We start from the raw sequence: 15926 nt of genomic DNA on the forward strand, positions 1-15926 counted from the left end.
CCTTATCTGAGCGAGGCTAGACCAATTGCGACTTACCCTTCACTTTTTTAAGTTCCAGTAAGGCGCTGTCTAGATCATCCAATCCAGACCATATTGGGTGCAATTCCTACTGCAGAAGAGTTGAAATTGTCTCCAAAAGCCCTCAAGCTAAAAACATTTCACCCCCATGTCATCCTTATTGGGGTCCATCCCCATCTGGGAAGGATCACTCTCTGTTAAGGCTGGGGTAATATTTGAGCCCTTTAATATCTGAGTGCCCTTTTTGCTAATTTTAGGTTTAGTGGATCACTTAGAACGCTTCAAATCCCTATAAAGATGGGAGCACTCTGAGGAGTAGGGGCTCAGTGACAATGAAATAGGATCAGAAGGTTGCGCCTAGGAAATGAATTAAAATTATCATGACTAATTTGTACAGGAGCTGAGGTACAAGGAGAAACAGGGACGTTACTTTTAGTGGTTAGCCCCAAAGCTGTAGAGAGGGACTGTCTTCTTTATGTATGATCTATATCCGAGTTGATAACCGCCATAGCACGCTGTAACATTTTATCAAGTGAAGGAGGAGCAGGGGCAGAATGAGCCGTATTAAAACCCCCACCTAATAACTTCCTACCCATCTTGTCACTTGAAGCTGTTTGAATCCCAGGAATCCAAAAACTGGACTCGGGATTTCAAATAATCAAGAAGCCAATGAGCCAAGCGGGGTGGCCCAGCCTTGCCTCTTCCAAGAATGGATGGGCACAGAGGGGCCCGCTCTTGGCCTGGTTTTTGCATATTTTATGTTACTCCAGCAGCTTGCTGCTCACGTCATGGCTGGCGAAACTGGGGGATGTGGTTCCCACCCTAGCGATGCGACTGCATTGCTTCGCCCTCCCAAATAATAGAGAATGCCGCCCTCCCACACGAAGGCTCAAACACCACGTAGCAATAAAAACAAACACCATCTGGAAAAGGATTTCACTCCTATAAAATGAAACATATTAAAAGACTGTTTTCAGAATAGGGCATGGGGTTTTATTTGTGCAACACTCTAACAAAAAGGCCTTCCCAGATGTCAAATGAACAACATTCAAATGTATATAGAGATATATATCCATCTACTTGAGTCACTTATGTTCCCGCCATCTTAAACCGAGGAGTACGCGGCAAGGCAGTGAACCTCGAATATAATCCACAAAGAAACTGTGATAACCATGGTATAATGTCCCCATAAGATAAATCATAGAGCTGCCACTCTAATCCAATTTCAGCGTATTATTTTATTCACAAGGCAACAAAAAACGATATATATATATATATATATATATTCACTGAAAAAACCATAGGTTTGACACCAGTTATAGTTAGCTGGAAATTTTACTCGCATAAAACCAAGGAAATTCCCACGTTATAGTTAGTTGGACTCACTATAACTTGCGCGTGCAATGCACTGCTGATGACGTCACATATTACATCACTCATGACATGGTCAGTGACATCACTCATGACATCACTGATGACACCATCCATGTGTGTATTTTTTAAAAATAAATATGTGTTATATATGTATATGTAAAAGATGATGGAAGAATAAATGTTTAAATAAGTGTTTACATGGATGTTTTTAAAAAAAAATTGATTGGTTAACTGGCTTATTAGGTGTATCTTAGTGAATACATATATTAGTGAGTAATGTTTAAATATTTAAATATATGGATTAGTGTTTCACTTTGTGTATAAGTGGCTGCATGGGTTGGTGAGTAGCTACATGTGTAGGTATATGGGTTATTAGATGTTTTTTTTAATATCAGTATGAGTGTCTATATGTTTGGTGTTGGTATTACTTAGAACATAGATGCATGAGTGACTGACTCTCTGTTTGTATGTGTTTTGAAGACAGCATATGTGCAGGACTGTATGGGTGGATGAGTGTGTATATGTGTGTGTTAGTGAGTGAATGACTGTCTCACTAGTGTCTTTATCAGTAACTACATATGTTTAATCTAATATATGTGAATATTGATGTATATAAGTGAGTATATGTGAGAGTAAGAGATTGTAAGAGTTCCTGTTTAAATAAGTATGTGTTTCTATAAGTGATTGTTTAAGAGAGTAAGTATGTGTAGGTTTCCTTAGAAGTAAGGTGGTAGTGTGTGTATAGCTGTATATGCAAATAAATGGATGTTCAATAGTTTATTTGCATGTGTGAGTATGTGTGAGAAGTATCTTTTGGATGATTGTCGGTGTGTAACAGGATGTATAGGTGTATCACTACATATGATGAGTGAGTATATGTATGAGTGACTATATAGAACTGTTGGTCAATGAGTGGATGTGTATATAGATGGTGGAATTATTGAATTGGTTGTTGTAACCGGTATGGGTATCTCAATTTTTTTGAAAATTGTAGTTTCTATTTTTGAATATGTGTTTCAAGGGTTACATTACAGTGAAAGGAGGTCTGTCACTCTGTCACAAGGATGGTGTCATCAGTGATGTCATGAGTGATGTCACTGACCATGTCATGAGTGATGTAATATGTGACGTCATCAGCAGTGCATTGCACGCGCAAGTTATAGTGAGTCCAACTAACTATAACGTGGGAATTTCATTGGTTTTATGCGAGTAAAATTTCCAGCTAACTATAACTGGTGTCAAACCTATGGTTTTTTCAGTGAATTTAATAGGTTTTTTAAATGCTAATTCCTAACTATAACTGGTGTGAAACCTATGTTTTTTTCAGTGAATTTCATAGGTTTTTTAAATGCTAATTCCTAACTATAACTGGTGTGAAACCTATGGTTTTTTCAGTGAACTTCATAGGTGTTGTAAATGCTAATTCCTAACTCTATATAGGGCCTCAAACCTAAGTTTTTTTTAGTGAATTTCATATGTTTTTAATAGCTAATTTCTATAGCTATGATATATAATATTTTTTATAATAAATCCTATATTGTATTTTTATATAAAACTTTTTTAATGTATATTTTTCTCTTTTTTAAATTTTTTTTGCCTTGGTGCGCTCCCGGTGCGCGTACCGGTGAACGCACGGGTAAGCGCAGTGTTATGGCGCGCTCCGGTGCGCGTACCAGTGAGCGTCCCGTTAGCACCATTGCCGCGAACGAAAACAACATCCTGACGTATCGCGTAGCCGCGTGATGCGTCATATGACGCACGGCGTAAGCACATTCTGAAGCGCCCGAGCGCATACGATCGCGCAACGTAAGCGCCGCCGGGTGCGGCTCTGGAGCACACCGGGGCGCGTAGCGTAAGCGCGTCGGGTCATGTGACCTGAAAATAACACTTTTCATTGGTTCAGATCAGTTTTGGTTTCCAAATGATGAAAGCCCGGATCATGTGACTTGAAAATAACACTTTTCATTGGTTCAGAACAGTTTTGTTTTCCAAATGATGAAAGCCCCCACCTTTTTTCCTCATTCTCACTTTGTTCTTTGAGTGAGGAAGACCTGCTTTTTTCTTACAGATATGGCTACAGTACTATCAGCAGCTGCAGCATCTGCCCCACCACCACCACCACAAGGGCCACCAGAACATCACATTGCTGGTCAAGAAGAAGAGGAGGAGAAGGAGGAGGAAAAGGAGGAAGAGAGAAGGCAGTTCCTGCCTGAAGACAATCCCCCATACAAACCTAGGGAGCCCTTCATATGGGAGTTTTATAAAATCCCAAGGGGTTCCAAAAAAGTAAACGCTGCAAAGGTGACCTGTCTCATCTGTGGTGCTGTGCTATCCAGGGGGAACCCTGCAAAAAAAATTCCTTTGGGAATCAAACAATGATTCGGCACATGCAGCGTTTGCACCCTAATAATTATTCTGCAGCAGAGGTGAGAGATCTCTGCCGAAACCTACCCCATTCATCTTCTAGAACCTCAACAACCAAAGAACCCACTCCGTCGGGTCCAGAGGCAAGTGAGATGATTCCAAATATACAAACAAAGTTTGGGGGATACAAAATTGTTTGTATATATTGTAACAAAACAATTAGTTATGGTGAGCAAAGCATTACACTCATCAATGTTGCTGGTGATAACCACAAATGCCCGAAGAAACCTTAATTTTTCCTGATTTTTTGCTCCAGTTGAGCCGTTTTCAATTCCCTGTTTTTTGTTTTTCCCTATAAATAATACAAAAAAAATATAAAACTATTCAGAAAAGCCAAAAAAAGTAAAAAATGTTCAAAAAAACAATAAAAAAAATATAAAACAACAAAAAGAATAAAAAAACCAGTTCTTTTTAGAACTACCTCTAAATTATAAAAAAAAAAAAACATTTTTAAAAAACTCTGTCATTCTTTTTTCTACAGGGTACGCGTACCGGTACGTGCACCGGGGCACGCACCGAGGCGCGCACCAAAAAAAAAAGAATGAAGGAGTGAGCATGAGGGAAAGGGACAGAGAGAGTGATGTTAAGAGAAAGAGAGCTAGAGGGAGCAACACAGAGGGACTGTGTATTAGATAGTAAAACAGTGAGGAAGGATTAGAAAAGAGCAGTGACTGTAAGTAAAGAGGGGTGAAAGAGGGTGGATAAAAGTGAATAAGGGTAAGACATGGGGAGTGACAGAGAGAAAGGAGAGAGAGAGAGAGTAAAGGAAGGAGTGACTGAAAGGGAGTGAGTGAAGCAGCAAAGAAAGGTAAGTGAGAGAGTGTGGGTGAGTTGTAGGGAGTGAGCATGACGAAAGAGTATTGACAGAATGAGGGGACAGAGACAGCGACGGTAAGAGAGACAGAGTGAGGGAACGGAAGTGAGGAACTGTGAGGACAGACGGACTGAGAGAAGGAGTGACAGGAGTGAAGTAAATGATTAAGGGAAAGGGAATGAGTGAGGGAGCAAAGGAAGGGAACAGAGGGTAAGGGAAGTAAAGCAGGGGGACTGAAAGAAGTTGAATGTGGGAGGGGAGTTAGGGAAAGGGGAGTAAACATAGAGGATAAGAATAAGTGAGGGAAGCAGAGTAAGGAAACAGGAGTGAGGTAGGGTGAGAGAATAATAGTGAAGTTAAAGCAAAGGATGATGACAAACTACTTTTTTTAGTCACAATTACCATATAATTAATGTAACTTTAATTACATTTTTTACTACACTTTGTATCTGTAAAAGAGAGAAGAAAAAATAAGTTATATTAGTAAAATATATATTTTAAAATAAAAGATACAAATGAAAAGGTTAAAAACCATAACAGTGTATTAAGAAATAAAGTACGAGTGAAAGACACAGAAAGGGAAATAAAGTAATGTAGAAGGAGAAAAAGAGGGTAAAAGAAATAGAAGGAGAGCAAATTACTAAGAGTAAGGCATATAGATTCACTGACAGAGAGGAAGAGAAGAAGAGAGAAATGAACTGAAGGTAAGAAAGATACTAAAAGAATGTGAGTTAGCAAAACTAAATTAGGAAACAGGAGTAAGTAAAAAGACAATGACTGAGAGGGAAAAGAGTCTGATTAAGGATGCATTTAGAAGAATGAGGAATGGAAGATAACTGAGAGTAAGTGAAGGAGAGTCATAGAGTGAAGGGATGAAGGGAGAGAGGATAATATAGAAGGATTGAGGGAAAAGGAGTGAGGAAGTTAGTAGACAGAGAGACTAAGGGAAGGACTGAGTGAAGTGGAGTACAATGAGTGAGGAAAGGAAAATGAGTAAGGGAGCAAAAGAAAGAAAGAGAGGAGAAGAGGACTAAAGCAGTGGTACTGAGAGAAAGTGATTCGGTGATGAAAGTAAAGAGAAGAACATTGAAAGATAGGAAATGAGGGGTAGTAATGGAACCGGACTAAAAGAAATGGGGTGAAGAACGATGAGAGAGGAGCAGTGAAGATGTTGTAAGAGAAATTAAAGAAGGTAGATAAACACAAGTGAACATAACACAAGGAGAGTGAGGGACTGAGGACATAGAGGTAGTGAACGGAAAATAGAGAGAAGAGGTAAAAAAAAAGGAGCAAACAAAGATAAGCGAGGGAGAGTGGGTGAGTTATAGTGATAAAGTGCAACAATACTGGTGAGTGATTAAAGAGGAATTACTAAAAGAGCAAAGGAGGAAAAGACGGAAAAGGGAAGTAAAACAGAGAGACTGAAAGCTAAAAAAGTGGTGCAAGGGAGAGAGGGGATGCAGACAGTTGAAATGGAAATGAGGGGTTGTGAAAGAAGTGGAGTAAACGAATGGGTGTGAAACAGAGTGAGAGAAAGGCAGTGTGAGTGAGTAAAGAGAGCTGAAAGAGAGAGGAAAAAGGAAAGTGAGTGTGAGACAATGGGAATACAATATAAATTACACAATACAAACTATAGAATAATTTGTACAACATGTTAGATAGTTTATTTTTGCTGTTCTCAGAACATATTGAATTTCACTAAAAACAGTGAGTTCAAACTATTCATCATATGACAGCGCGGAAAAAAAACACAATGAAAAAGATTGAGTTTAAAAAAAACCCATATAATCTTACAAATCACATATGTACACTAATCTTTGATTCGCTTACTTTTCCTTTAGGCCAAATAGTACATCATGAAGGTCCTTTTCGTTGGAAGGTACTCTGCTGTTCTCTAAAAATTCCATTTCATCGACTCTCTAGAAAAAAAGCTCCAAGAACATCTGAAATATGTTTCAATGTTTTCATATACTCCTTCTGTTCAGTCATGACTCTTTGCTCATTCCTTCACCTTTCCTTAAGGCCAAATAGTGTCAGATGTATCAGTATATTTTCAAATTACTTAAAACAAACTCTAAAATTACCGTTTTCCCGACGTTCTGAAAGAAAGGCTCGAACAACATTTTCACAATATTTAAATATTCATAATTCCATCTCTGGCTCTCTCATGTTGAACATTTCCTATAATACTGATATCACTTACTATGCGATCCACTTACCATACCTTCATGAGAACTATAATTTTTATATTATCTTCATCACTTTTACTCACAATATAATTTTAAACAGCAAACTAACTTTGATTAACTGCTCCCGTCTTCATAGGCCAATTACCTTTACTTAAATATTGGTTGTAAAAACACTAGGTATGAATTTTTTAAGTCAAAAGGCAAATGTTGTTTGAAAGTCAAATGAGTATCATTACAGTTAGTCCAACATTTTCGACATTTTAAATCGCATGTGTAATGCCCTGATGTTGTTGAATGACCGTCATGATAAATAATAGCTACAGTTGCAAAAGTTCTTCCTGAAATTGATAACTGAGAAGCCACGCAATTTTTAATAGAAGTTGTCAATTTAGTTCCATCGGATCTACATCGTTGGAACATTAAAATGACATACTGACCATAATTTTGTATATATAATGTGGACAGCATTGCAGACTTACATTGGGTACACACCATATTGTGATCCGCTGCTTTAACTAGATTATTAAAAGGCACTGAGTTGCAGTCTGGTAAAGTCAAATATATCAATCTTTCAGTGTCTATTGTAGTACTACTTGATAAACTACAGTTGTCGCAGTCATGCTGCCATTGATAAGAAAGGCTAAAAAGATTTGTTATATCTACACCTTCATCTTCCAATACATCAAACATATACATTAAAAATTCCTGACGATCCTGCTGAATATTCTGTGAAAATTGATTTTGACCAGAACATATGTCTAGAAGATTTAGAATTTCTGAAACACTTTCTATTTTTGCTCTATCACTGCTACATTTCTCAAACACAGAATTCAATAAACAGCAGAATGTTTGATCCCGATTTTCAACAATCTGTTCTTGTAAATTTTGAAGAAAAAAACCAACATTAAGCTCTACATTAGCATAGCAGTTGATACAAGAACTGTTTTCAAACTGAAATCCAACAACATCTTCAACAGAATCCTTTTTCTTTCTGCTTACAATTACAGTTTCATCTACTTTTTGTCTTTTTGCTACTACCTCACTGCAATTATTCTCATTTCTTCTTTTTCGGCCTACCACACGTTTTTCAAACAGAGGATATTGAGGCAAATGTGGAGCATACTCTCTTCTTAACCTATTGTATTCTTTAACACAATCTAGATCTGCACAAATCTTTGTTTCATCACACTCAATCAAGTACAATCCTGATAAAGTTCTGACTCGTGATAATGCCACATATGCCATACCGTCTTTAAACACAGAACTTCCAATGTTCACCAAAGCATTGTCAACACTTAAACCTAGAGATTTATGAATTGTCACCGCAGATGCCAAACAAACAGGAAACTGTTTTCGACGAACATATAAGTCTTTCACAAGCAAAAATCTAGCTGAACAACGACAAATTTGTTCTATTTCGTCAATGCCATCAAATGTAATTTTTAAAATTTCAATTCCATCTCTATTTTTGTAATTCACAAAATCAACAACATGACCCATTGCTCCATTTACCAGACCTCTTTCAACATTTAAATTCCTTCTCAAAATGATACGACAATTTAAACACACATTCAGAGTCTTTTCAAAACCAGCAGTTTTAGATATAATCTTCTCTAATGAATCCAATTTTGATTTCAAATTTTCAGACAAAATAATTGTTGCTCCCATATGCTCTATTTTATCTATAGCTTCCAGTTTCACAATCTCTTCATTTTCTAACTTTAACATTTTGTGGTTGAAGATGGAACATTCTTGCAGAGTTGGCATCAAACATATCCCAGATTTGTTCTCAGTAATTTTCTCAAAAATATTCTCTGGAAGAATGTTTTCATTTGGATACAAATTTGAAATTAATCGTGCATGTAATGCTTCTTTCCCATGCTCACTTACTTTTCCAATTCTTACATCTTGTAGAATATTTTTATAATCTTCATCCTTTGCCTGTCGCATATTTTGAAGCAGTTCTGCATATTTGAAATGTAACCATATATTAACGTTTCCAATGCTTCCTAGGCACTTCCTGGTATCTTCATGTGTGAGCATTTTAAACACTGGTTGTCCTTTCACTGGAGTCAACTGCAGTAGATCTCCAAAAACAATAATGTGTTTTCCTCTGAATAAGACATCATAGTCTGTTCTAAGAATTTCTTGCATTCTTAAATGCACAAAAGTAAGCATTAGATTTGAGACCATGCTTACCTCATCAATGATAAGAAGTTTCATTTTCTTCAGGACTCTGGAAACTTCAGAACAAGCATCTCCAGATAGCTTGTGGTATTGTAATTTGTTATCATGCTCAACTGGTAGCATTAGTAAACGATGTAAAGTAATCCCTTTAATGTTATGTGCTGCAAGCCCAGTTGGAGCAATAACAACACAAGACAGCGGTGATTCAGTCCTTTTCTGCAGATAAGTTGCAATTGCTTTAATCAGAAAACTTTTTCCAGTTCCCGCTTCTCCACTCACATACAGTCGGACAGGCTTAAATGATGTACATGAGCACTCTTTTTTCTCATGACTGAATCCATGTTCAACCTGTTCTGTGACTTCGTCATATATCTGTTTCTGCTCAAGGTTTAGTTGTTTCACCAAATCTTCTAAGTTAACTACATCATCTTGAGCTTGTTCCATAGCTCTTTCCACCTCATCCATGGCAGTGGCAGCTTCATTTTGGATAATTGGTCCTCCTAGTGGATCCTGACTCAATGAAGCAGAACTCTGACTGTCTTGAGAACTGTCTCTAGCAATCTCTACAGCAATTGTGGCTTCTTGCTCTATTTCTTCGTTCAACATTTGCAGATAATTTGGAAAATCAGGACATTCTATGGTATCCTTGGTTGCATTAAAAGAATCTTCGTAACAGAGAAAATCTCCAAGTAGTTCCTCTTCTGTACGCCATGGCTTAAAGAGTTGCAAAAGAGCTAAATAGTAAAATTCCCTTTTCTCTGGATTTTCGCAACTCAATTTTCGATGATTAATCAAATGGCCTTTTCTCTGCTTCACTAGACATCCTTCACACCCAATGATAGCATATACTCCATTATTGATATCTTCTCTGATGGTCCTTTTATAAATATAGTTTTGCAGAACTTCATACAAACAACTGTTCTCAAGAAGACTACTTCTATTTGGATAGTATGTATCCAACATGTTTGTCTTCAAAATATCTGTACTGTTTGGTTCTTTCTCCGCCAAATACTCAATTTCTTGTACAGATTTCAAAACTCGGTTTCGTGTTGCAGCAAGACCTAGACTCACCCAAATAATTGTTCTAGACTTGGCGTAGAGACTTGCTGATGATAACCGATCAGAACATTCATATGCTCCAATTTCTCGATGCGACAACATCTTCAAACTGAAACTGTATAATTTCTTGCTTATACTCTTTTCATGTGAAATGTCCTCCCACATTTCCTTCAGTTCTGTCTTTTCTTTTTTTGTGATGTAAGACGTCACATATGGAGCCACAGCAATAGAGTTGTCAGCAACGAATTGAATATCCATGTTAGCATTCCACATGGACAAAATCACTGGGTTGTAGTCGTTGATGTACTTGGACTCTTCGTTTCTTTTTAAATTGTAAGTATTTTTTGGTGATTTTCTCGTCACAGTATGTCGTAGAGAAGACATCAAATTATTTACTCTTCCTTTAGAAATCACTGGTCGTGGAAACCCGAAACGACATTTTGTGTAGAACTTTTCCTTGTTTCTGAATTTTCGACGACAGTACTTTCCACAACGATGGGATTGAAAGCGTAAAACTTGTTGCCTTAAACTGTTTTCTTCGGTAGTTTTCGGAACAACACATGTTGAATACTCTTCAATGAAACTCATCACTGTTTCATCCGAATCTGTTCCAAATTTGGGTGCATCTTTAATCCATAACAACATATGTATGTGAGGAGCACCTCTCGCTTGATACTCCTTTCTCCAAAAGAAATCCAAAACCTCTCCAAGGGAAGGATTTTTTTTATTGGTAATGAAAGACATCATAGCCTCAAATCTATGATTGAAATATCTGCATACATTCACTGGATCCAAAGAACACAGTTCTCCAGGTGTTTTGAATTCTTTATTTTGTATGTTTGCATTTGCCTCTCGTAGAAATTGAAGTAAGTCGTCCCATGCATACTCGGCACAGCTAAGAGTGAGGAACCATGTAGGAGTTCCTAAGTTTTTTAGCATACATTTCAATTCCCCATGACGACGGTACCACTACTCGTTTGTACCACGCTGACATGCCATGAGATTGATTAGATGAGATTCCAAAATATTGTCTTGCAGATTGATTTTCTCCATAAAGTTCCTCGCCGAAACATTTTGCAGATGTGCCTCACTTTTCAGTATATGGGTTACTGCATAAGAAAGCCCAGACAAGTCACTTTCATACAGTAGATGAAACAAATATGGGATGCATTGACGAAACCTTGGATCTTCAGCATATAATCTTAAAGTCCGGTATTCAGATGCAGGAATTTGAAGTGGTCGATCGTCATATCCTCCACCTCGACCTGTTGGAAATAAATGTGGAAAACAACGAGCTTCCAAACTTTCTTCCCATACACTAATGGGACTTCCTTTTGCTGATTTAATTTGATACAAGTCAATTGCATTCCCCATTACTTCTTTGGAATGCAAAGGATGAACAGTATAATGTTCATATATTTCTTCACTTCTAGACACATCAACTTTTTCAATTTGGCCAGCTGAACAATCACTGTCTTCTTCTGCAGCTGTTTCTTCTGCTCCAACACATACATCTTTGTAGTACTCATTGTTTTTGACCAAATACAACGTTGCCTTTTTGACTTTCCTAACATCCACTAAATCTTGCCAGATTTTCTTACTCTTTGTCGGAACCCCATTAACTAGAATAACCAGAGGTTCCTCTTCCACTTTCTCTACACCAATTGTATCAATATTTTTCTTGAAATCTAGAGGCAAATAAACAACTCTTCCTTTTAATCCTCTCTGTAAATCTGAAGGAGGCAATTTCCCTATCTTATGCTCCATGCGAACAATAGCCTGAAAAGGATGGACACATTGAATCAAAATAGATTCATATGTATTTAAATCCATCAATTCAGGAGGAATGTGTACCAACTCAAGCTTATTATGAACAACTCTAGCAGGCATTCTGTTTTCATTTAATTTATTATAACAATATTTACAAATACGCTGATCAGAAGTCAAATCAAAAGAATTCTCCACCAACAAAAAAGTTGCAAAATTCTTCCATTCACTATTATTTTCCATTTCACTTTCTGCATATAAATCAACTAACCTAGTCTGAATCTTATAATGAGTCCGCCGACAACACACACAAGTAAAATTAGGCCTTTCACTTGATTTCACCTTAAACTTGGTAATTTCCTGGTCAAACTTTTCTGTACTTGAAATCTGTACATTGTCTTCCACATTACCTTCTATTACTGTGTCAATTTCTACACTGTCCTCTTTTTCACCAAAATAACAAATCTCAATTTCTTCACAAATCTTCTTCACATCTAATTCAGTTCCATGCAAAAGAGCACTGTTTAATTGTTTAAGCTTAAGTGCTGGACTTTTTGCATAATATAACCTTCTCACTAATTTCCTCATTTTGTTATGATGCACTGCTAACATCCTAAAATGATGAAAAACACTCTGACATACTTTTCTAGAAAGACAAGCCAGTGAATGCCTTTGCAAACCTGTGTTTTCTCTCACTCTGCTAGGATCTAAGTCTTGCAACATCTTCATTTTCTGTTTTAGACTTTTCTTACTATATGTACGTAAGAAATTACGAAGCAAATCGATTGATTCCTGTCGCACACTACAAATACTACTACACTTCCAAGTGTACACTGGACCCTTAGTACGTCTCCCTAAAACTTCATCAGTTAACACCTCTTCTGCCTTTCTAGGCACAAGTTTCTCTTTTTCAATCGGACAACCGTCTTTCACCTCATATGCTCGACCACTGGTGTCAACTGCATGCACCAAATCATTCTCCTGGAAGTAACTCTCCTCATTAAAAAATGGCTCACAACTTGAACTATGCATCCATTCTCCAGAAACAACTTTACAAAAATTAGTCCGATTAATTACTCTTTTGCATCTACTCTTTGATTTGAAAACATCAATTGTCTTGTTAAGTGTCCTAATTCTAGGGGGCGTGGCTAAGCAAGCCACGATGGCGGCTGTGTCTTGCTGAGGCTCCGCGATCGGGCTACCATCCTGCCCATTACCTGTGATCGCTGGGAGCCTCAACTTCCACACACATCACCTGTGCTGCCCTGGGGCATCCCCTAAGCGACCTGCAGAAGCAGCTGACGGACGGCGCGTCCTGGAGAGTCTCCTACCGGAGCCGAGCGCCGACGTTGAAAATGGCGGGCGCAGCCCCGTCTCCCGGACGCGGAACCCGCTAAGGGCCGACACCCTCAGCGACGGCCACAGACGATACTGCCAGCTGACGACGGTGGGGAATCCCGGGGGAGCTGTGGGTCCGGCCCTCGAGGGTACACTTTGGACGGCGCTCGATTCTGCCTCTACACCCCCGGTGCGCAAGATGGCGGCCGCCGCACCAAGGCTCCGCAACCCCGGCGCTTCTACCTCATCGGAGGCCTGATCGGGCTGTGACACCGACCGACCCACCACCGCGGACCACGAGGGACCGGCGGACGCGCCGCCAGAGCGGGGCTGTGCCTCCGGGGGCCCGCAACTCTCCTCGAGGGCGGTGAGTGCCAATCGCTCCCCCCCCCCCCCCCCCCCCGGAGTCCCGACACCGATGCCCGGCGGGGCCCCCCCCACCTACTCGAGGCCCTGCAGGGGTGCACAGCCCACATAGCCACCGGACAGAGGGAACCGAAGGTCTTTGCGTTGGGGGCTGGGTGGAGAGCCCGAGTGCCTGACCCTAACATGGCGCTCACGGAGGCCTAGGCGCCGAGAACAACACGAACCTCGCCCCCCCCCTGGGCCGATACCACCTGACCCAGCCGGTCGGGCACTGACTCTGCACTGTACATTGGCGAGGGAGAGGGCGCTTCCACGACCTCCTGGCGCCAGGCGCTGCCGGCCCTGACAAGCCACCTCTGACACCCCGGGCTGGTGGGGAGACCCCCCTTGGAGTAGGCCGGGGCCACTTGGAGCCCGGGCGGAACTGGAGAGGCCTGCCAGCATCGGGCTACCACCTACCCGGACGCGCAGTGAGGTGAGGGTTGGCCGATCACGAAGCTACACAGCAGCCCCAGGAAGTTCGGCCAGCCGGCGACCGGGAGCCACCCCTGCAAGGGCTAGAACACCGAGCGGAGCCCTCTTTCACCCCGGTGCCCCGGCTCCCAAGATGGCGGCCGCCACCCCGGAGCTCCGATGCCTCAGGGCTGTTTCCCTGCTGGGAGCCTGATCGGCCCTCAAACCCGGACAGCTTGCCACCGCGGACTACAGGAGGACCGCCACTCACACGGAGCTGAGCGCTTTGGAGACCCCGCCACTACCATCGGTGAGTGCGGTGCTGCCATTTCCCCTCCTGCTCCCTGAGGATCTCAGGTCTGCACCCCGGTGGCCCCCTCTTCACGTCCACCCACGAGGATAGCCACAGAGCACGCTGCCACCCGGCCAGAGCACCCAGTTTGCGCTCACACGTACAAACTGCCCAGTGGATCTGAATGCCTGACCTTAACATGGCGCCTGTGCAGGCCTAACACCAGGAACAGCCACGAGTCCCGCTCTGGGGACGAGAGCATCCCACCTGCATTGGAGACATTGTCAGCGCCTCCCCTAGCTCACGCCACCCGACCTTGCCCTGCCGGTCAGCGCGGGCACTGGACCCCGCCCTGTGAGGTGCAGAGGCCCCCACGCGATCGAATCCGCCGACCCCGGTGACCGCGTACCACCCTTGACGCCCTTGGTGGTGGCCCCCCCGGGGTGAAACGAGCCTCGCCTTGGACCCGGAGGAACCGGAGTGGCGGCCCACTCACCCACCGATACCACGTGGCGACGACCTACCACCCGCAGGACACACGACGACCGAGGGGAAACCCCCCCCTCTTCCCCTCAGCAGCACCCATGGGGAAGCAGAGGAACATCCAGGGGTCGGCAGTCCCAGAAACGGCTGTCGAGAAGATGCCCCAGACGAGGGCATGGACACAGTCCAACACGTCGCAAGCCGACCCTACGCTATCAACGAAGCTGGACCAGGTGCTGGCAGCAATAGAAATGTCTCGCCTCTCGATGGAGGAGAGATTAGGCACCCTGGCAACAGACATTAGCCTGATCCGAGATGAGCACCGTAAACTGGCGGACAGAGTGAAGGAAGGTGAGCGGATCGTGACCGAATTGCAGCCAACGGTGCAATCGCAGGCAGCAGATATGCAGGAGATCCTACGCCGCGTGACGACCCTGGAGGAACGCACAGTGGATTTGGAGGGACGCTCGAGACGCTGCAACATTCGCGTCCTGGGCCTGCCGGAGGGGATAGAAAACTCGGACCCTCTGACCTACATGGAATCCTGGACTAAATCATTCACCCCGGACTGTGACCGGTCGCCTTACTTCTCCATCGAGAGGGCACATAGGGTCCCGGCCCGGGCACCCAAACCTGGTCTTCCCCCGCGGCCCATGCTGGCCAAGTTTCTGCACTTCCGGGACCGGGATGCGGTGCTTCGTGCGGCCCGGACGGCGGGCCCCCTGCAGGTGGAGGACCAACACGCTATGGTGTTCCCAGACTATGCCAGGGAGATTCAACAGCGTCGATCCACGTTCCTAGAAGTCAAGAGGCGCCTCCGCGCAAACGAACTTCAATATTCCCTGCTGTTCCCTGCCCGCCTCAAGGTGATCCACAAGGGGAAAGCCCTCTTCTTCGACACGGCGGCGGACGCACAGGACTGGACCGAATTTCATTGCCCGCTGCTCCCTAAACCCGGACCCCGGAAGGCGCGCAATAATGACTCCAGGCGGCCCAAGAGACGTGGCGCTAACCATGAGCGATCTGGCCACCCCAAGAGCCAGACGTCCTCCCCAGCGGGCTCACCCGATCTCACCCAAATCATGCAGGAACGACGAGACGCCCTGCGGGCGGTCACTGAACTACATTCGTCACCCCCTGCTTCGGACTTGGAAGGTCAGCC

This window comes from Lissotriton helveticus, chromosome 8 (genome assembly GCF_964261635.1).
Source record: "Lissotriton helveticus chromosome 8, aLisHel1.1, whole genome shotgun sequence".
Lineage (NCBI taxonomy): Eukaryota > Metazoa > Chordata > Amphibia > Caudata > Salamandridae > Lissotriton > Lissotriton helveticus.